At 35.3% G+C, this 23671-nt stretch overlaps 1 protein-coding gene across 21 annotated transcripts in view; it reads right to left on the reverse strand.

The window, feature by feature from the left end:
• The window catches only part of DISP1 (dispatched RND transporter family member 1), a 290651-nt gene that overhangs the window by 94166 nt on the left and 172814 nt on the right, over nt 1-23671 (reverse strand). Inside the window, exon 1 of one of the 21 annotated variants that reach the window (XM_077149187.1) lies at nt 7153-7264. The exons of 19 other annotated variants lie outside the window; for them this stretch is intronic. The gene's annotated coding sequence lies outside the window, so the exon portion shown is untranslated. Of the gene's footprint in view, nt 1-7152; nt 7265-23671 lie in introns of those variants that run through there. One more of the 21 variants, XM_077149179.1, reaches the window with a different exon arrangement.

The following is a 23671-nucleotide window of genomic DNA, read 5'->3' on the forward strand; positions in this document are numbered from 1 at the left end:
TCCCCAAAGAAATGATGTTATAAATTTGAGAATTTATACAACCAAACATTTTGTAAGAGTCTACTAGGTGTTAGTATGCTTTCCACCACACCATGTAAAAACAAACTGATGAGTTCTAGGAAAATCTGAAAGTGAAGTATTACTGTTCTTTTACAATGAAAACTTACTGTTTACCTATTAAATTTATTGTGCTGGTTTGAAAGGAAGTATGCCCCCTAAGAAAAGTCATGTTTTAATATAAATCCCATTTCTTAAAGGTAGAATAGTCTCTATTCAATGCTGTGTATTTGGGACTGTGATGGGATCATCTCCCTGGTTGATGAGATTTAGTTAAGAACGGTTGTTAAACTGGATTAGGGGATGACACGTCTCCACCCATCTGAGTGGGTCTTGATTAGTTTCTGAAGTCCTATAAAAGAGGAAACATTTTGGAGAATGAGAGACTCAGAGAGAGCAGAGAATGCTGCAGCACCACGAAGCAGAGAGTCCACCAGCCAGCGACCTTTGGAGATGAAGAAGGGAAATGCCTCCCGGGGAGCTTTTATGAAACCAGAAGCCAGGAGAGTAAGCTAGCAGATGACGCCGTGTCTGCCATGTGCCCTTCCAGCCAAGAGAGAAGCCCTGACTGCGTTCGCCATGTGCCTTTCCAGATGAGAGAGAAACCCTGAACTTCATCGGCCTTCTTGAACCAAGGTATCTTTCCCTGGATGCCTTTGATTGGACTTTTCTATAGACTTGTTTTAATTCTCGGCCTTAGAACTGTAAACTAGCAACTCATTAAATTCCCCTTGTTAAAAGCCATTCCGTTTCTGGTATATTGCATTCCAGCAGCTAGCAAACTAGAACATTTACCTTATCAAGTAGTATACTGGTTTGCTAAAGCTACTGGAATGCAATATACCAGAAATAGAATAGCTTTTAAAAGGGAATTGATTATAAAGTTGCAAGTCTGCAGTTCTAAGGCCATAGAAATGTCCAAACTAAGGCATCCAGAGAAAGATACCTTCATTCCAAAGAAAAGCTGATGTCTGGCACGTGGGAAGGCACATGGTTGGTGTCTGCTGGTCCTTATTGTGGTTCTGTTGTTTCCAGCTTCTGATGTCAGTGGTTTCCATTCTAAGTGTCTGTGGGCCCTCACTTAGCTCTTTTGGGACACAACTCTGGGTTCTGGCTTGCTTAGCATTTCATGGGAAGGCACATGGCAATGTCTATTGGGCTCTGCCGATGTCTAGGCATCTGCTCTCTCTGTCGGCACTCCATGCATCTCCAAACATCCATGTCTCTGTCAGCTCTGAAGCAACTGTTCTCCAAGTGTCTACATCTGAAGTTTCTCCAAAATATTTCCTCTTTTAAAGGACTCTAGTAAACTAATCAAGACCCACCCTAAATGGGCAGAGTCACATCTCCATGTAATCAAAAGGCCACACCACAACTGGGTGTGTCACATCTCCATGGAAAACAACCCAATCAAAGTTTAAACCCTAAATAATGGATAAGGATTAGAGTATGGCTTTTCTGGGGTACATAATAGCTTCAAAACGGCACAAGTAGGTAGCCTCAACTTATGATAATAAATACCAACTTTGAGAAGGAAATGTACCAAATCATTTTATAGAGCTTCTTTTAATATTACTATACACATAGGCATCAATAAAGAAAAACTGTACATTTCATATATCATTTTCACAGAAAAATTGTTCATGGTATTTAAAAACAGAGTAATGATGCAGAAAAATAAAAATTGTCAGATAAAGTACCCCCCCACCAGATTCACAGCAAAACATTTTAAAATAAAATAACTTTAGAAAGATATTACAGTGTATGTGACATAGCAATCTGAAAACCCTAAATTTGGAAACCAATGTTTTCCCTGGAAATGATTTAGATTGTCAAAGCAAAAATCTATATATGTGGGAATGTGACAGGAATTTCAGAGTTGTAGAAACATCATCTCATTTTTCTCCTTTAGTTTTATGTCTAATGTAGCTCTGGTGACAGGTCCATGTGGGAAGAGAAACATGGGTGTAAAATGATACTTCTTTACAATCTGGGATAAATGATAATCAATCACATCCTTTTCTCAGGAGAAGCACATATCTTCCCAAATACATATTTCAAGGATGCTATCATTGCATTGTAATTATAAAAAGCAGCTTCCAGAGTTTCTTTTCCAGGTTCATCCACAAAAATTACCACTTCATACAATGTTCACTACTTCTCCCATCTCATGTTATATTTGTTGTATCCATAAGCATCAAGGCCCTGACAAAAAAAGAAAGAGATAGAGAAGAGGTTTCTTCCATCTTTGAGTTCCTACTTCCAATATATTAAAACTTCATTGAGCTAGACTAATTTCTTTTTTACCCTATGTTCTAGTTTGCTAGCTGCCAGAATGCAATATACCAGAAACAGAATGACTTTTTAAAAAGGGAAATTTAATAAATTGCTAGTTTACAGTTCTAAGGCTGAGAAAATGTCCCAGTTACAACAAGTCTATAGAAATGTTCAATCAAAGGCATCCAGGAAAAGATACTTTGGTTCAACATGGCCGATGAAGTTCAGGGTTTCGCTCTCAAGTGAGAAGGCACATGATGAACACAGTCACAGTTTCTCTCTCATCGGGAAAGGGACATGGTGAACATGGTCAGGGTTCCTCTCTCATCTGGAAGGGCACATGGCGGACATGGTATCATCTGTTAGCTTCTTCTCCTGGCTTCCAGTTTCATGAAGCTCCCTGAGAGGCATTTTCCTTCTTCATCTCCAAAGGTCATTGGCTCATGTACTCTCTGCTTTGTGGTGCTGCAGCATTCTCTGCTCTCTCTGAATCTCCATTTTCCAAAATGTTTCCTCTTTTACAGGACTTCAGAAACTAATCAAGACCCACCTGAATGGGTGGAGACATGTCATCTAATCCAGTTTAACAACCACTCTCAATTACATCATATCTCCAGGGAGATGATCTAATTACAGTTTCAAACATACAATACTGAACAGGGATTAGAAAAAACGACTGCCTTTACAAAATGGGATTAGGATTAAAACATAGCTTTTCTAGGGGACATACATCCTTTCAAACCAGCACACCCTAAATCTAGAACTTATGCTAATTTGTAAAATAAGAATATACAAAAGAAAGCTAGAGAAGCATTCGACAATCAGAAATGTCAGTGATCATTTAAAGATGCCAGAAAATCGTCCAATAAGCAGTTATTTAATCTAAGAGTTAGAAAAGACATTTATCTAGACTTTGCTACAAATCTTGAAGAGAAACAGAAATACAACAAATACAAAATTATAAGTTTATTACAGTAATCCCAACCCTCGCTACACATTAGAATCATTTTGGTTATGCAAAAAAAAAAAAAAAAAATTACAGATGCAGGTCCTGGTCAAGAGGTTCTAATTTACATCGAATTGTGATGGAGTATGGGCATTAGCATGTTTTAAAAAGCTCCTCAGATAATTCTACAGTGTAACCTTGGTTAAGAAATACTATTTATACTTTAAACAATTAATGCTGATCAATCCATAGATTAAGCAATTGCCACTCAAAATATTCAACAATTGGAAAATACTGCTTAAAATGCAGAATGTGCTGTATACTAAAATTTATTTGGATCTGGTACACCATGTGAGATGTATTCTGGTATTTAGATTACCCTCACTTTGGTGTTGTTGTTACAATGAAAAGATGTTTTATCTACAGTCCTTTTAAAGTTGGAAGGGTGGGAGCAAAGATACAGCAAGGAGAAAGTCTTAATAGGACATTAGTTCAAGAAACACAGCAGTACAGACTTCATGTGAAGTGACATCATGGAAATATGAAAGAAGTTGCCACATAGCCTCAATTATTTATGGACTTTTTGAAGAAAATTTAGGAAATAGCTAATTTGACTAATGAGTTTATTTTACCCTCATTAAAAAGTATATCCCCAACCTCTGGCCAATTTCCAACATGAAGTCCCAAGCCTCTTTAAATAAAAGAGCATGTTCCCTAAAGTTTCATGCCAAGAAAAAAAATTCTGAATGCATATAAGCATCTTAAACTTTCCAATTCTAGGGTCAGACAGCCTCCAGACACCAGGCCTGCTATCTAGCCTCATAACCTTGCCAAATAAAAATTATTTAGCAATAAACAGGACCCCCGAGATATGATAGGTCTATCTTTACGTCATGAGATTTCATCTGAAACTATTTTACTTCAACTAAAATTGAAAACTAGGTAACTTTTCCAAGGAGTAATCTATCTGATTCACTATAGCTCTTCCCCCAGAGAAATAGTATCATATTACTGAGCTTAACTAATGTTGCTGAACAGATCACAAGCATGTCTATAGATACCCTGGGTACTTAATACTTTACACATCTCAAAAACTCAACAATTAGCAGCTCAAAGAAAAAGAATCATTGAGGATAAATCAAACTAAGAAAATTCTATTCCCACATATTGTGACATAATAAAAAGAATGTGAAAGAATTCTGAAAATGTCTTCCATAAAGCCAAACATTTTGCCCAATCATCATAAAGTTCTTAAAAATTGTTTGATTTAGATGGAAGTCTGATGATTTTTAATACTACACTTAGAATAAGCAATGCTTTTCCTACAAATGCTGAGACCCTGATATGAGGCCCCACTCCCTGCTGTTTTGTAAAGTTTATAAAGTAGCAAATCAAATTTCCTAGCACTGTTTCCCAAATGGGTTCTTTCCTGCAGGGCCCAGCAATAATGTCAAAAGGGTATCCTTCCCTTTAGTTTATTGAGCAACTGGGGAAACATCTCTCAAGGTATCAGGAAGAAAAATAAATTCATCTTTTTATTTAAAGGGTTCTGAGATGTACTTTAAGCTTAGAAAACAAAATCATCAAATTTATAAAGACTTTCTTCCTTACTTGAATTGGATCAGTAAGCTAACTCTTAGTAAGGGCCTGGGTACAGCTTTTATAAATCTATTCCTTACTCAAATTATTGTTATAAATGCTTGTGAATTCTGCTATTTGCTTTCTTGCATATAACAGATGAAATGAAATTATTTTTACTATTGATGTAGGATTCTTGCACAAAGATAACTGAACCACAGTTTTCAGTTTGACTAGGTAAATGTCCTTATTCAGCAGCATACAATTAGCACCTATTGTGTTTCTTGTGAATATTTTCTTGAAATCTAAATATATGAGTCTAATAGTGATCAAAATGATAAAAGAATAGAAATTAAGATGGATAATATAAACACCCTCTTTGATAAGTCTCACTTTTCCAATTTACTTCAGTTGTTTTGTTTTATATTTTTCCAAAAGGGAAATGGTCTAAGCATTTACTTTATCTTGATCCTAAACACCACAATTTTGTTTTCTGCATTATGATGTGATCAGTAATTACAATTTTTAAAAACAGATAAAGTTCATATGGTCTGTATATCAAACTGTATGGCTCTTACAGCTCACTCACACTGAGCTGTAAGAGCCATACAGTCAAAGGGCTCTGAGTGAAACCCAATCCAGTTCCAGAAATCAAAGCAGTTAGAACGAAACATGGAGAACTGGTGCATGGCAAACAATGAAAAGCCAAATTTCCAACAGTTGCTAGAAAGGGCTGATTGGTTCAATATAAATTACAAAAATAACTGAGATTAGATTACCATGATGGATGGGTTGATTTTATAATACATATTTCCCAGAGGGAGGCAAGGTTAGCATGTATTTTCTACACTGCTTTATAAGTCAATCATTTCAGACATTTTACACATTTCTTTTTATGATCGATGCAAATAGTGTACTGTCACAATTGAAAACTCAGGTCTAATATGTAAGCCATCTGGAGCATGGAAGATCTATTAAAAATATTCTGCCTTATTTTTGTATTCTAAGAGAGTTATGAATTAAACAGTACAACCTAATAAAATACTCCAATGTACAAAATTTTGACAACGAAAGTATCTTAAGATAGTCCATTAAAAGAGAAAGGTTAAAAAAATAAATAGAATGATTTTAAAAAGACTATTTATTTTAACATTTTAAAAATCACTTAATGTCAGTATACATTAAACCATGGCAAGAAGTAAACCCATTGCCTACAAGTGAGGCACTCATTAGCTTAGAGCTTATTTACATAGGTTAGTGACTTCCCAGCCATTAAAGGGAACTGGAACTTTCTTAATTATAAATGTTATAATCCAAAATAATGCTCTTCTGGGTAAAAAGGACATTTTTATTCTTTTTCTATTACAGGAATACTGGTTTGTTAAAGAAATTTTTAGCAAATTGAAAAGTATGTTCTATATTCCTTGCATTATCACTGAAGAAAGTCATTTATGGTCAGTGATTTGCCTGAAATACTTGTTTTTAACTAAATTTTGATCTAATTAATTTTAAAAATCAAACATAAAGGTTTTCCACAAGTTTAACCAGTCTTAATTTTTCTACCAGTTGCATATAAATAATCCATTCTCATTTTAAGCAAAGGTAAACACGGGAAATATATTCTGCCTTCCATTCTAAATAGCAAATCCAATTATAATATAGTTAGTTACCACTGCTCCAATTAAAATGCATACAATGCATTTAATCAACTCAAACACAACTTGAGGTATATGCCAAGCTGGGGATTTGAAACAAACTTTGGTAAGAATTAAACATGCTGTCTTTTAGTTCCCAAATGGTTATCTTCACCAAACTTTTATCTTGATAGGTTGGAAAATGCTTACATAATTTCGTATTTTCTTACAATATTTCACTCACAAAAGTGATTAAAGTGATTCCTACAATTCTACCTCTATTTCTCTACCACCTGGTAATGACAGAGACACCTATTTTAAAAATTCCCTGAATTAAACAGTGTTCAAACAATAATCTCAAGGTATGAAACAACATAAACTACTTTAAATTTTAGGTAGGTTTCCTTCCAACTCTGTAAATGAAGTATATCTTCACAAACATAAGAATTAGCTGACGACTATATTTATAATGCTAGACTACAATTCAAACAAATGTCACAAGATTTTAATTCACTAAAATGCCGTTCAAGGTTTATATTGAAAAAATTGTGACTGGAATTTTAAATACAATCCTAGACGCACAGAACAAAACTCGATTTTTAAATAACTCTCACCAAAATAACCAATTCGCACATATAAAAGCAAGAATAAATGCATTACCTTTAAGTTGAAGGAAGAAAATTTCCTGGCTCAATATTATCTGCAAATGACTACAGTAGCAACAGCCGTAACTGACTGCAGTAACAGAGCACAACAGAAAGCAACAAGTTGGCAGGAGCAGCTCTGCTCTGCAGAGTGGCAGGACAGACTGAATGACAAGCACATGCAGACTGCTTTGAATTAGGCATGTTAGGGGCTGGAACTTCCAGTGTTGATTCTCCAATAGGATAGGAGAGTTTTTCTCCTACTTAACCCCTAGGGGCAAGGTCTTAATAATGGTAACAGCTGGCATACAGAGAGGCTTGATCTGAGCACAAGGTTACCAAGCCAGGATATGAAAGTGACAAGTAATTTCTAGCATTTCCTGCTTCTACAAGGAAATTGCATGAAGGACTGTTTTCAGTTATAGCTTCCTTTGATCTTTTGGATTTAAAGTTACTTAGTAGATTAAAGCCATGTTAGCTGATATTACTTGCTTGCTTAGACTAACTTAAGCATTACAGATTCAGTTTTCTGACATGTAGTGCTACTACATTTAAACTAACACAAATAAACACCAATCCGTGCTTATTTCTAAGTTCCCGGGATTCTCATGTTCTTTCTCAAGTGGCTCTCAAGACCCTATTTTTAGGGCAGGAAGTTCATAGTTTTATAAGAAGCACTCTCCTTTTGTAAGAGGTAAGTATTCAAAGCAGTAATAATGCTTTTTTTCAATTTTCCTAAACAAAAACAGCAGTTTGTTAAATGATTTCGACTGCTTTTTATAAATTTATGGCCGTGATAATGCTAGTATTTAAAATTCCACAACCATAACATAAAAACCTTGCAAATACCTGCAAACAAATGCTTTAAATTTACAAATGACATCCCTTGGCAAATAAGTGATGATTTATTAAAACCACGAAATCTAACTCTTCATGACTTCTATAATAAAAATATGTAAACAACTATTTTAGCAGGCTGACATGATTAATTAAATGATGATAGTATTTTGAAAAAATAAAGGTAAAGCATAAGCAACCAAACAAAAAATAGATACATTACATTTCATCAACTCAAAACTTCTGTGCATCAAAGGACATTGTCAAGAAAATGAAAAGATAACCCACAGAAGGGGAGAAAATATTTAAAAAATCATATATCTAAGACTTTAGTACTTTAGTATCCAGAATATATTTTTTAAAAAACCTCTTACAACAACAACAAAAAGAAAAACAACCCAATTTAAAAATGGACCAAGGACATGAATAGACATTTCTCCAAAGGAAATATACAAATGGCCATTAAGCACATTGGCATCATTAGTTACTAAGGAAATGCAAATCAAAAGCTCAGTGAGATATTACTTCACATCCACTTATCTGGCTATAAGAAAAAAAACAAAACGAAACAAAAAATAACAAGTGTTGGTAAGGATTGGAAAAATTGAAAGCCTCATACATTGCTGGTGGGAATGTAAAATGCTGTGGTCACTGTAGAAAAGAGTTTGCTAGTACCTCAAAAATTTAAGCATAGAGTTATAATATGACCCAGAAATCCCACCCCTAGGTGTATACCCATGAGAACTGAAAACATGGTCATATCAAAGCTTGTATATGAATGTTCATAGCGCCTTCATAATAGCCAAAAAATGTAAACAACCCAAATATCTACCAACTGATAAACGGAATGGATAGGCAAATCTATAGAGACAGACAGTAGAGTAGTGCTTGCCAGGTGATGGGGTGGGGTAGGGGAATTAAGAATGACTAATGGGTATGGGGTTTCATTTAGGAGTGATGAGAATGTTCTAGAATTAGATAGTGGCAATATGTACAACCTTCTGAATATATTAAAACCACTGAATATATGCTAAATATCACTTTAAAATGCAGAATTTTTAATTATGTGAGTTATATCTCAATTAAATAATAAAGAAGATATAAAGTTCTAGCTGTTAAACAAGTGGTTCTCAAATTTGAGTGTGCATCAGAATTCCCCAGAAGGCTTGTAAAATCACAGATTGATGAGCGTCATCTCCAAAGGTTCTGATTCAGTAGGTGTTAGGTAAGGCCTGTGAATTTGCTTTTGTGATGTTGCTGCTACTGGCCTAGGACCCCCATTTGGAGACACACTGTATTTAATAAAGACTATTCTGAGCATCTAGAGGGTAGGAAAGATATCTTTGATCCCTCTATCTCTTCAATTTATCTTTAACGAGCCAGTCTTGTGGAGGAAAGGGTAAGGGAGAGGGAGGAAGAGAAAAGAAAATCATTTACCTAGTAAATATATTACAGGATTCGATCCTAGAGTATGCTATTCTCATGTTCTATGTATCCAAGTGGTATAAAACTTTAAAATCCCCCGAAAGAAAAGGAGTTAAAGAATAAAAATGAAAAAGAAGATAATTTAAGACTTTCATTATTTGAACACTGCCCTGGATTAGTTTATTAAAGCAGTTAATCCCACTTCATTGTGTTTGTCATTCCAAGAAATACAAACGAAATTTCTAGAATTGTTGATCCCATAAATTACTTCATGAAAACCCTTAAATTAGTTAAGGTATCACAGAAACCCGAGACCTGATCTCTCCAATTCATAAGCTTATAAATGCTTATTTAGATTTTTAGCAAAGTTACTGATTTGTAGGACTAACCAATTTATTTTAAAAATTTGGATCCATGTAAAAATAGGCAATGTGAGTCACTACTGGTACTGTTATATTGAATACATTATTATCTCATAAATAATAAATGGGATTATTCTTCTAGTTAAAAGAAAATGCTAGTGATTTAATAAGGTTCTAATGTTCTCTGAAACAATGTCCTTTTTCTTGGATCACATTGTTTAGGTATCTTTTTCCATTATTAGGAAGACAGAGGGATTTGCAGGAGAAATGGAAAGACAAGGGCTGTAAGGACAGGCATTATGCCTGGTATTTTTTTAAAAGTTGAAAAAAACAGCTGCTGATTGACAAACTCTTTCACACCTGAACTCAGTCCAAAATGTCATTCTAGATTGTTACATTTATTAACATTTGGAAACCCCTTCTATTTATCTTTTTAAAATGTAAAGGTCAAAACCCTTATGAATGACTAAAGTGTGGTCTGACTTTCCTTTAGAATGGTCAACAGTTTAGTACTTTGGAAGTACAAGTTCAAAGAAAGTCATCATAGAAAAGTTCTGCAAATAATATTCCATATTGTATTTTAATGATTTTGGAATATAAATTATTAGATACATACTGAAGACCTGAGCCCAGAACATTATGCAGCTCAAGTCTACTAAATCCTAATTTTAATATTCACATTTGGATTACTTAAGAAAATACTATATATTTAAGTTGAGTTAAGTATCTGGAGCATAATTATTAAAATAATTATGGGATGCAGAACTTTCTTACCATGAATTTGGAAATATGCATGTCTCATATATTTTTCTCACTTAACAACTTACATGACTTCCTTATCTCATATCCTGTTGAAAACTCTACCTCCAGAACTTGCAGTTCTTATAAATAAAAATTTTATGACCTTGCTTATCATCCACAGCCTGACATGGAAGGAATCTGCTCCTCATGCTCATCAGACTCCAGCGCTCACTTGGGCCCTTATCTTATAGGTCTGTGTCCTTTCCAATTTTCCCATGCTTTGTACTTGAAACAGATCTTGTGGTCAGCAGCACGTATTCACCTCCCTAGCATTCCACTGTGCCTGCCTCACAAAGGTCTTCCAAAACTTGCTCTCCTACTTTTTTTTTCCCCTCCCAGTTTCAGTAATGCAACTAAGAAAGCTGTCCAGACAAAGCAGCAGAGGCTTACAACAAATGCATACTCTCAGCCCTGGAGGGCTCTCAGCACTGCTGAGCAGTCCCTCCACTGCACCCATCCTAAGACACCACTGAAAATCCTTACAGGAATTGCTGAAAATCTTTCCCATGCTCCCTACCCCAACCCTCTCAGTAAATAATAATACTTTTTTTTATTGAAAGGAATGAGACTATTTGACCATGAGTTCCCTCAAATACTATCATCTCTCCAAACTTTTCTGGAACTCACCCCTTACCTCTCACAACATCCCCACCTTTTTCCTAAATTAACTACTTAAACACTACCCCCACTAAGGGCTCCACTAGCCATATGGGAGTATTTCAATTTAAATTAAGTGAAATTAAAAATTTAGTGCTCCAGGTGGCACCAGCCTCGTCTCAAGTGCTCAGTAATCACGTGTGCCTAAGTGGCTGCTGAATTGCACATGCTGACAGAGTGTTTCCATTATCACTGAGAGTTTTACCTAGATCTTTACTGCCATGTTCCTTTATTTTGTCTCACTCTCTCTCCCCTACCTCCCTTTCTCTCTCCCCCCAAGGCCATCTTCAACTCTCCCTCTTTACCAGCTCCTTCTCTATTCACTTACAACCTAAAATAAAAATAATTCTCTTGTTCTGTCAGTTCTCAGATTTCTAGTCTATCATTGCCAAACAATATTCAAACTTCACCCCATTTGGTTTGTTAATTAAAAAAAAAAAACTACACCCCCTCTCATCCCTTAACTTCTGACAATCTTACCTACCATCTAATAAAACTGTTCTTTCAAAAATCAAAATCAATGGTTCTTTCTCAATATTCCTCAATATTTCTTTTCTTTACATTTCTTCATTTTCCAATCCTGCCGGCAATAGCCTTCTCTCCTCAAATCAGTTTCTCTACCTCTCTAACCTCTACTCCATTTTCTCGGCAGATCCTCTTAAGTCTCTTATTCTAAATCTTGGGCAATATCCAAGGATTTGTTCTTTGTCCTTTCTGTTCTATGTTTCCTGCCAATCTCATCATATTCGACTTCTATTCTAAGATCCATTTCTGCAGTTTCCATTGTTTAAGGATATTTCAATACTTATGTCTGGCCAACAGCTCAAATGCAATAATCTAAAATATAAATGGTCTTACTTCTTCAAACAACTTCTCAATTTTCCTACTGTCATCCACTCTTTCAGTCATTCAAGCCCAGATTTTTCATTCAAATACTTATTTATTGAACACCTGCCCTGTGCTGCATCCTGAGCTAGGACAGGGACTCATCTGTAACTTTTACCCATCTGTAACTTTTACTCATTAGTAACTTTTACCTGTTCACTCATTACCAAATCCTAGCCAATGTCACATATGCCCATTCTTACTTTTCCATTCACTCTGCTACTTTTAGTTAAACTACTCATTACTTTTCCCTGATATATAGCAACAGCCTAAAAGATGTGTTTCTATCTTTGGTCTCTTACCATTCTAATCTAAACAAAATCTTCCAGATTCATCACCCTAATCAAACTGCTCCTCAGTCCAGAAAAGGCTCCCCCATGCCTACCAAGTAAAATTTAAACACCTTGGCTGGCATGCAAGACCCTCCATTATCTGGACCCTTTCCCTTTCTACTTAGTGCTTTGTCAAACAGAATTTGCTTTTTTCCAAACAAACTTACACACCATCCTCATTTCTTATGCTATTCCTTCTACCTGCAATGGCCTTTGTTCACATTTTCAATTGCCACAATCCCATCTTCTCTTTGATACACATCAAATAATGCGCTTTCCATGAAGCCTTCCCTGATAACCTAAGCCAGAAATCTTTTCATTCTACTTTTAGATACCTTCAGATGTCTCTCATGGCACTTAACACATGTTGATATTTCATCACAATTATTTGTATACTTTTTACTCTCTTAATCTATACTTAAGGCATAGTCTGTATTAATACCATTTTTAACCCCTCAGAAAGACCTAGTACCTGACAGGCACTTGACAAATATTTATTGAATAAATGACATTTTACAGTTTGTTACTATGACATATATCCTTTATTAAGCAGAATAAATATAGTTTGAAATGGAGTCTGCAAAATAAAATTCAATGTACAAAAATCTCATTTTCCTGATGATTATATAAGCCCCAGGGACTACTTCCACTATTGTTGTGGGAAATAAACAACAGCCAAGATTCAATATATTTTAAATATGCTTCCAACATTTTGTACTATTCTGTGCTTTTAAATTTTGAATATTAAACTGCTGCTGAATATTAAGGGATATCAGTAATCGGCTTTTTTTTTTCCCCAAGGGCTAACAGTTTATTTTGGAAGTGCAGGAAACACCTATAAGGAAATGGGAAAGTTGGATAGGGAAGTTGTACATAAAAGATGCAATATCAAGCCCAGCTACCCCTGCATACAACTGTTTGTTCTTATAGGGATATTCATAAGTTAGCCCACTCTAGGGATAATGTAGCTGGGTTTTTATAATACCAAGTCATGTCAGTTATTTGTGGAAGACTGCTAGGAGGTGATGCTGTTAATTCTTCCAAACTTTTGGACTTCCAAGTCTTTGGGCAAAAAGATCTTCTGTGGCATTAGAAAGACCCCCTTAGGTAAGAAAATGCAGATTCTGGTATTTGCCAGAGCAGATCAGTGGAGGAATAGGATGCTTGGCATCAGGCACTGTGAATTCAAGGTGTCGGCTACTTAAATGAGTTGTCTTGGAATGCGTCCTGGAGACACTGGGGCCTGTAGGGGTCTTTGTCCTATCAGAACAAGGGCACTACTGACCCTATGGGAAACCGAATTCAGGTACAGTGACTCTCACTGGAAGAAGGTGTGGTCATTTACGCCTAGATGGTTGGTTTATTGTTCAGAATGAAGTCCTTAGATCACTTTCAAGCAATATGATTTATTGAATCATGTTTATTGATCTTTGTATTGGTTTCCTGTGGCTGCTGTAACAACTAACTACAAACCTGGTGGCTTAAAAAAGACAGATATTTATTCTCTCACAGTTTTAGAGGCTAAAAGTATGAAATCAATATTATTAGGCTGGCATTAAGGTGTAGGCAGGACCACATTCTCTTTATAGGGTCTAGGGAAGAATCTGTTTCTTGCCTCTTCCAGCAAGAATGGAAGTCTGTAGAAAGCAGCTGGTAGTTGCTTGTAGCATTCTTTGGCTTATGGCCACATCACTCCAATCTTCAAGGCCAGCATCTTCAAAGCTCTATCCCATTCTCATATTACCTTCTCCTCTGAGTGTCTGTATATAAAAGCCCCCTCTGCCTCCCTCTTATAAGGATGCATGGGATCACGTAAGGATACATGTGATCATAAAAGGGCATGCTCAGATAATCAAGGATTATCTCTCCATCTCAAGATCCTTAACTTAATCACATCTGAAAAGATCCCACCCTACCACTTCACCCCCTTTTCTTTCTTTCTTTCTTTTTCTATATAAGGTAAGATACACACGTTTCAGAGATTAGGATGTGAGTATCAATTGAGAGGTCATTTTTCAGCCTACCACAATCTTTCTAATACCAAAGTTTAGCACAGTTGAATGAATGAATGAATGAGTAGAGAAGGCTAAAAACTTGGTGGCAGCAATTCATAAGATTCTGGTACACAGTAGTGATTTTTAAACCCTGCAAACCAATTCCTAGGATTTTTTTGGAAATAAGTTTGGTTAAAGTTCCATGGGAATATTTTGCAAAATTTTGTAAATAATGCATATTTTCAGATTTTTAGCTCTTAGGAGGATAAGTAATTGGCTTTTCACCCTTTCTCCAAACCAGCAGAGGACACTCTAGAAGCTAAGACGCCAAGCACATTTTGGATAATGTTAAAATTTCATTTGTTTTATTTCTAAGGTAATATGCTCTCTTAAACCATGAAAATGAATTCAAAAGGAGTATTTTCCTATAGTGAGCCACTAAAAATAAGAGTCTATGGACAATCAGCTTAATTGCCAATTAATCTTACTATAGCAAATAAGATTTCTGTGATTCAGTGTCTTGGAAATGTGAATCTAAGAAATCTTACTTTTAATTCATTACATCCTTTGCTTGATTTGATTAAAAACTAGGAAACCAAATGTTATTAATAATCCAGACAGCATTTTCGTCATCCAGATGAAAATTATTTAATATCAATATGCTTAATATATAAAGCATACAATTTAAAGCAAAAAGCACAGGGATTAGTAGTTTTTGGTAAAAATAAAAGGTAGACTTTATTTTTCTGTGAAGAAAAAAACACATCTAACTATGTAATGCTAATAATAAACAGACAAAAGGCCAGAGTTCTCCTTAGCCTAATCAAAAAATTTCTACTAAAAAAAAAACTCCAAAACTTCATAAATGTGAAAATCATCTCTGACAGGTAGTTTATTACAGACTTCATGTTGGAATTCCAGTGAACATTTTACCTGCCCATGAGCAGCATATTCATTCAGCAGCATCAGAGCTTTTCTCCCACACAAAACATAAAGAATGCATTATCCTTTAGAGGAGAGGAGACTAGGATACAATCATTTTATATCAAAATCAAGCTGAATTATTTCAGCCTTAACAAAAAAACTACATCTTGTAAGAGAATTTTATGATCTATGATGATTTACAGTCAAAACATAATGCACCTGTGGACTCCGGAGACTTTCCAAAATTTTTTTGGCTTGCAACATAAGATTTCAAAACATGATATTATTCTTTTAGAAAAGAAGCTCCTGGCACGAGATATACTCCTACTGAAGACCACAAATGCCTTGACTCTAATCTAATTAGAACAGTATTTTAACAATTTCAATTGCATTTTGTTACCAAACCCAAGGAATCTAAATGAATGTGCTCTGTGTACATTAAGAGAGTTTCTGATTATCAAACTGAAATTTTCTTTTAGTCAGATTTCTAATAATTATGGGGAAATTACACTTACTTTCCTTATGTCTTAAAGATAAATGCAAGTTAATTTCCAAAAGTAAGACTTTTTAGGAAAATAAATGTATCACTTGCAAACAGTCTCCTACCATCATTGCCAAAAACTTAGATTAAGCAACCATATACATTCTCCAATATAAAATGAAGTTGTACAGAAGAAAGCAAATGAAAGTTCTAATACCATTTTATTGATTAATAATCCCATTTTATTGATTTATACTTTTTGTAATATTAATTTTTGCAAAAAATGAACTTAAACTACCCAAACTTTAAGACAGAAGACATTAGAGTTAGGAATCTCACAAATTGCTTTATATATTGAAAGGAGTTGCTTTATATGTTGAAAACACACTCATTCAGAAGTTTAAACAGTTCAGAATTATGAAACTCATGCTATGTTTGATCTCAGAAATGTTTATATGAAACAACTTTCTGTGAGATGGCTGTAGAAAGATAAGGCATAGGTAATGGCAAATGGGAAAGGAGTGAGGAAAGGAGAAAGGTAGCATATCACTAAGCTCAGCAAAATGCCACCTCAAAAAAGAAACAAAAATCATGACAATGATCAGTGTGTTCCTCTTGGCTTTTTAAGAACAAGGTTATCTTTGGCACATTCATTGTAACCCCCAATGCTAAGCCTAGGCACATTCTAGTTAGCCATTACCATTCCTCAACAGTATACTTTTCTGGGCTGTCAGCCAGAATGGACCCCAAGGGGAGGCCATATGGGTCAGTAAAGTTCAAGCTCCAATGCTGTGAGTGTGGACACAACAGGCAGCTGTCCTGACACCCATTCAAAGCCATGATGTGTGTGTCTCGATGTATGCTATGATATTTTGGCATCTCCCAAAGAATCAGAATGCTGTCACTGGAGTTAGATAAAACCTGAAGCAGTCATTTGAGGCACCCTCATTAGACTTAATATTTCTAGAGAAGGAAAATGAACAGTTTTCTTTGCTAACCTGTTCCAGGGACTTAAATAACCATGGATCACAAAACTTTTGACAAAAATGTAGGAGGAAAATATTTAAAGTGAGTCTAAATATTTCTATTCCTTTATAACAGTACTCATAACCTAATCCTATAATAAAAAATTGCCATGATGAATAGGTAACAACTATTGGTTCAAACACTGACTATGCAAAGAAACACCAAAGGAGATGGGCATGCAGTTACTTTATTACAAAGCAACAACAACAAAATAAGATTACACAAACATTGGTAGCAGAAAAGAACTTGATTTAGTATGCAGGTCTTTGTGTCAGAGTCTCAAGCTATGTTAATAATAGGATATCACCAACATAGCTATGCTTTAAAAAGAAACAGAAAAGACAATTATCAAAACGCTAATAAAAATACCCAGCCTTCAGACTTTGCAAAGGTACATCATTGGACATGCCTTGTACTACAAAAGAATGAAAGAGGGAAACAAAACTGAGGAGCCTGAGAAAGGAAATTAGCAAATTCTTTGTTTTGTTTCTAAGTCAAGGCATCTGCCTCATTTCATTATCCAATGGTCTATGTGTTCCAGGATATCTTGGTCAACAACCAAAAATTCTTAAGTATGCAGACTACTTAATATCCTCAAATCATATTCCTTTACACTAAACAGTTAACAGGAGCCCTCAATCACAGCGAAAGAACATTATGCACTTCCCTTTTCCACTCCTGTGGGATATTAGGCAATGCAGCATTCATCCCTTTTTCAGCCAAGTGCCTTAGTAATACATGCCCACACCCTGTTGGTTTTGCAAGGATTCAAATCCAGCATCAAGGATCAAGTACAAATCTCCTACACAGAAACAAGTGAAATTGTCACAAATCTCTAAAATGATTCCTAATCTTGCCTAAAACTAAAAGGTATCTTTTACTGAGATCTAAGGAACATAACTTTTGGGAACCATTGCTTTTACTGGTCTCGGATTTGTGCCTGCAATGATGGTTAGTGTTAATTCTGATACACTGATAACTAGGATGCAGAAAACGCAGGTTGTATAAACCAAGGACATCTACAGTTGAGCTATGATTTTAGAAAACTAGAAGTGTATGAAAGATGCTCAGTCTTTACTACTATGATCTCAACTTCCTTAAATCACTCAACACTGTTAAAAGTGAAACTTTACAAAAACTCTCATCACATCTTTTTAAGGGGAGGAATGGTTTGATATTCATGATCAACAGTATTCTCAGTGCTTATTCAACACTGACAAATGACTCCATATCCTTTATAAGAGGGCAAGTGGAGAAAAAAAAAAGGGAAAGGGAGGCCTAAGTAGACTGGAAAAGGAACCAGATCCTGGCACCCGTCTTGTCTCTGAGGGCAAGGACCCTTGAACTGGTCCAAAGCAAACTGGCAATCCAAATTAATAATAAAGTATAGAGTTCAACCAGGTTACAATAAAAAAATTTCTGATCCCAACTTCAAAGCATGAAACTAACATCCTTTTGGTGTAAGATACTTTGGATGGCAACTTAATTTATATATAAGAATACACATGTACCTCTGGATTACAGCAATATATAATGAAAAGTTCAACTGTGTGCTTCCACAAGTCTCCCCAAAAGATTTGGGGGCTGGCCATATCACTTTACTTTCTCTTTTATATTCTGTCATTGCTATGTGAGGGGTGGTGTTCAAACAAGATGGTATGGAGCTATCCTGACCAGAGAACTCTTCTGTATCTCAGAGCCCAGCATGGTGTCCCATACAAAATAGATTCTTGAAAAATAACTTTCATATGATAAGTGGAAATAAATGTACCTATATAAATACCTGCATATGTCAAGAGAACTCTTGAATAACAACAGTAGAAGGGAATTAGCACATTTGAAAACTATCCTAGTGGCACCTATATTTTATTTTCTTTGATTAAAAACAATCACAAGATCTAAGTTAGCCACATGAATGTGATAATTTCCTGGGTAATTCATACAGAGCCTAAAATAGTTATAATTTTAAGAAAATCAGTGAACTAATGGGTAAAAGATATTAAACACAGTGTCAGACCTAACTCTTCCTGACTTCCTCTGTTCTGTGTAGCATATGGCAAACATAATTTTTTAAAAGATGTATATTGAATCAGGAATTAAAACATGAATTAACTCAAAATATATAGTTTTGATCCACCTAACCCGCATCATTTTCAGAAATAACTCATCTCAACAGGGTTTTTGCAGGAGGTGTATACTTCAAGGAAGAAGAGAATGTTCCAAAAACAAAATCAGGAAGCCACCAGAAAACAAAAAATTTGTAAAGTGTAGTATATTAACATAACAAAGAGAAGAGTATTAATTCCTGAGAAATCTATAACATAGAAAAAAAGAAAAATGAAAGAAAAGATCCAGAAAAGGCCAAAGAATAAACAATCATAAATAAATGTGTCTTTAAGACTGGCCAAGAGAAAATGGTTTCTGATTATGGAGAAGGCTTCTAGTTATTTTACACTGAGATGTTACTGTGTGGGGAAAGTTTAAATTCATTAAATTATTGAATCCAATAGAGAAATATCTCTTAAGAACACCTAACAGCCAAGAAAGCTCAGCTTTAGGGAGCCATTGAAGAAGTTCTTGGACTCCCTCCTGACCCCTCCCCAGGGCACTTTGAAGCTGGTCTGCATCCCCTTCCTGGGTCCCTGGACCTGTTTTAGCTGGGAAACACTGACCGGGGAAAGTCTTCTCTGGTGTGTTCCTCCTTGCAAAATCTACACTCCAAGCAAAATCAACTTAAGACAAGAAAAGGAGTGTAAGTAACTACAGAGGTGGACAGTTTGGGATAAAGTCCTGTTATCTTCAAACACCTAGGAGAGGGAAGTCTGTCTCCTGGGAAACAGAGAGAACAACCAAACTCCTGTCTCCTGTCAACAGGCGACCCCAAAAACAACTAACAACCCAAAGCCCAGGACAAGACAGAGGCCCACAAAGAAAGGCCTAACACTAATATCAGAGAAAATAGACTTCAGATCAAAAGCAGTTAGTAGGGATGATGACGGTCATTATATACTGATAAAGGGGTCAATTCAACAAGAAGACTTAACAATTGAAACATAAATGCAGTGAACAACAGAACTTCAAAATATATGATGCAAATACTGACAGATGTAAATGGAGAAATCGACAGCTCTGCAGAAATAGTAGGAGAATTTAATACCACACTTTCAGTAATGGATAGACCATCTAGTCAGAAGATCAACAAGCAAATACAAGACTTGAATGATAATCTAAATCAATTAGACCTAACAAACACGTATAGAACACTCCATCCAACAAAAATAGAACATACATTTTGCTCAAGAACACATGGATCATTCTCCAGGATAGAACATACGTTTGGTTAGAAAACAAGTCTCAATAAATTTTAAAAATATTAAAATCACACAATGTATATTCTCCACCCACAATGGAATGAAGCTAAAAATCAATTACAGAGGGAGAAATGATATTCACAAATTTGTGGAAATTAAACAACATAATCTTAAACAACCAATAGGTTAAAGAGCAAATCACAAGCAAAATGAGGAAATATCTGGAGGCAAATAAAAATGAAAATACCTACCAAACTTATGGGCTGCTGTGGAAGCAGTGCTGAGAGGGAAATGAATAGTTAAACGCTTATATTAACAAAGACAAAAGACTTCAAATCAGATATCTAACCTCAAAACTAGAAGAACTAGAAAAAGAAGAGAAACTCAACCCAAAGGCAAGCAGAAGGAAGGAAAAAATAATAGAAAACAAAACTAAGAAACAATAGAGAGAATCAACAAAACCAAAAGTTGTTTCTTTGGAAAGATCGATAAAGTTGTCAAACCTTTAGTTAGACTGACAAAGAAAAAGAAAGCAGATGCAAATAAGGAAAATTAGAAATAATAAGGGGGAAATTACTGCCAATTCTGCTGAAATAAAAAGGACTATGAGAGGATACTATGAACAACTCTGTGCCAATAAATTAGATAACCTACATGAAATGGAAAAATGGACAAATGGTTAAAAACACAAACTACCTACACTGACAGAAGATCTCAACAAACCAATTACTATTAAATAAATAAAATCAGTAATTAAAAAAAAATTCCCCCAAAGGAAAAGCCCAGGATCTGATGGCCTCCTATTCAAGAAGACTTCACTCTAATTCTGCTCAAACCCTTCTAAAAATTGAAGAGGAGGGAACATCCGTAATGCATTCTATGTGACTAACATCACCCTCATACCAAAGCCAGATAAAGATACCACAAGAAGAGAAAGCAACAGACCAATAACTCTTATAAATAAAGATGCAAAAATCATCAACAAAATACTACCAAACCAAACCAAGAGTACATTAAAAGCAGTACACATCATTACATGTGGGATTTATCCCTGGTACACAAGGTTGATTCAGTGTAAGAAAATCAACTAATATAATAAACCACATTAACAAATCAAAGGGGAAAAAGCAAAGAATCCTCTCCATTGACGCAGAAAAGGCATTTGACAAAATCTAGCACCCTTTTTAGATAAAAACACTTTGAAAGATAACAATAGCAGGAAACTTCCTCAGCATGATAAAGGGCATATATGAAAAACCCACAGCTAACATCCTACTCAATGGGGAAAAACTGAAAGCTTTTCTTCTAAGATGTGAAAAAAGACAAGGATGTCCACTGTCACCACTGTAACTCATTATTGTGCCAGAATTTCTAGCTAGAGTAGTGAGGCAAGAAAAAGAAATAAAAGGCATCCAAATTGGAAAGGAAGTAGTAAAACTTTCTCTCTTTGTAGATAACATGATTCTATATACAGAAAAGTCCTGAAAAATTCACCACAAAACTCTTAGGGATGATAAACGAATTCAGCAAAGTACACTCAAGGTATAAGATCAACACCCCAAAATCAGTAGTATTTCTATATACAGGCATGAACAATCAGAAGAAGAAATCCAGAAAAATTTCCATTCACAATAGCAACTAAAGAATCAAATATCTAGGAATAAATCTAAACAAGGATGTAAAGGATTTGTACACAGAAAACTACAAAACATTGCTAAAAGAAATCAAAGAAGACCTAAATAAATGGGAGGACATTCTTGTTCATAGATTGGGAGACTAAATACCTTAATGTCAATACTATTCAAAGCAATTTATAGATTCAATGCAATCCCAGTAAAAATTCTACCGGCCTTTTTTTGCAGTAATGAAAAAGCCAATCATCAAATTCATGTGGAAGGGTGAGGGGCCCAAATAACTAACTTCCCATCTTAGAACGTAATACCAAATCACAGCAATCAAAACAGATGGTTCTGGCGAAAGGACAGACATGTAGACCAAAGGAATTGAATTGTGAGTTTAGAAATCAATCATCAACTGATTCCCCACCTCCCCATTCATTTAACTCTGCTTTAATCTTTGTTATTTCTCTTCTTCTATGTGCTTTGGGGTTAGTTTGCTGTTCTTTCTCAAGTTCGTCCAGGTGAGCAGTTAAGTCCTAGATATTTGCTCTTTCTTGTTTTTTTTAATATAGGCATTTAGGGCAATAATTTTCCCTCTCAGCACAGCCTTTGCTGCATCCTGTAAGTTCTGATAAGTTGTATTCTCATTTTCATTTGTCTCCAGATAGCTACTGATTTCTCTAGCAATTTCTTCTTTGGCCCACTGGTTCTTTAAGAGTGCGTTAGTTAATCTCCATATATTTGTGAATGTTCTCATTCTTTGGTGGTTATTGAGATCCAGCTTCATTCCGTTGTGATCAGAGAAAGTGCTTTGAATAATTTCAATGTTTTTAAATGTATAAAGACCTGTTTTGTACCCCAGCATATGATATATCCTGGAGAATGTTCCATGAGCACTAGAGAAGAATGTATAGCCTGGTGTTTGGGGATGTAATGACCTATATATGTCTGTTAGGTCTAATTCATTTATCAAGTTGTTTATCTTCTCTGTTTCCATGTTGATCTTCTGTCGGGTTGTTCTATCTATAGAGGAGAGTGGTGTATTGAAGTCTCCTACTATTACTGTTGAAACATCTATCACTCACTTCAGTTTTGCCAATGTCTGTCTCATGTACTTTGGAGCTCCTTGATGGAACATATACATTTACGGCTGTTATATCTTCTTCATGAACTGTCCCTTTAATTATTATATAGTCTTCTTCTTTGTCTCTTATGATGTCTTTACATTTAAAATCTATTTTGTCCAATATTTGTATAGCTACTCCTGCTTTCTTTTGGTTACAACTTGCATGGAAAATCTTTTTCCATCCTTTCACTTTCAATATATTTGTGTTCTTGTGTCTAAAATGAGTCTCTTGTAAGCAGCATTTAGCTGGATTATATTTCTTAATCTATTCTGCCAATTTGTATCTTTTAATTGGTATGTTTAGTCCGTTAACAAAGTTGTTACAGAAAAGGCGTTTCTTGAATCCACCATCTTTTTTCTTTCTCATTTTTTCTTTTTTATTGTTTTTTTTCCCACCATCTTATCTTTTGATTTTATTTGTCAGAAATATATATTCTTTCCCCTCTTTCTCTTTTTTACCCTTTAAGTCACCCTTAAGGGTGCTCTTCAGTTCTGTGCCCTCCTCCAGACCTCCCTCTCCTGTCTTTTTTTTTTTTTTTTCAACTGACAGAACTCCTTTTGGTATTTCTAGGAGGGCCTTGTTGACAAATTCTTTCAGGATTTGTCTGTGAAAATTTTAATCTCTCCCTCAGTTTTGAAGGACAATTTGGCTGGGTACACAAGTCTTGCCTGGGAGACTGTCTCTTTCAGGATCTTAATTATATCATACCACTGCCTTCTTACCTCTATGGTGGCAGTTGAGTACTCGCTCGAGC

This window comes from Tamandua tetradactyla, chromosome 2, assembly GCF_023851605.1.
Source record: "Tamandua tetradactyla isolate mTamTet1 chromosome 2, mTamTet1.pri, whole genome shotgun sequence".
Classification (NCBI taxonomy): domain Eukaryota; kingdom Metazoa; phylum Chordata; class Mammalia; order Pilosa; family Myrmecophagidae; genus Tamandua; species Tamandua tetradactyla.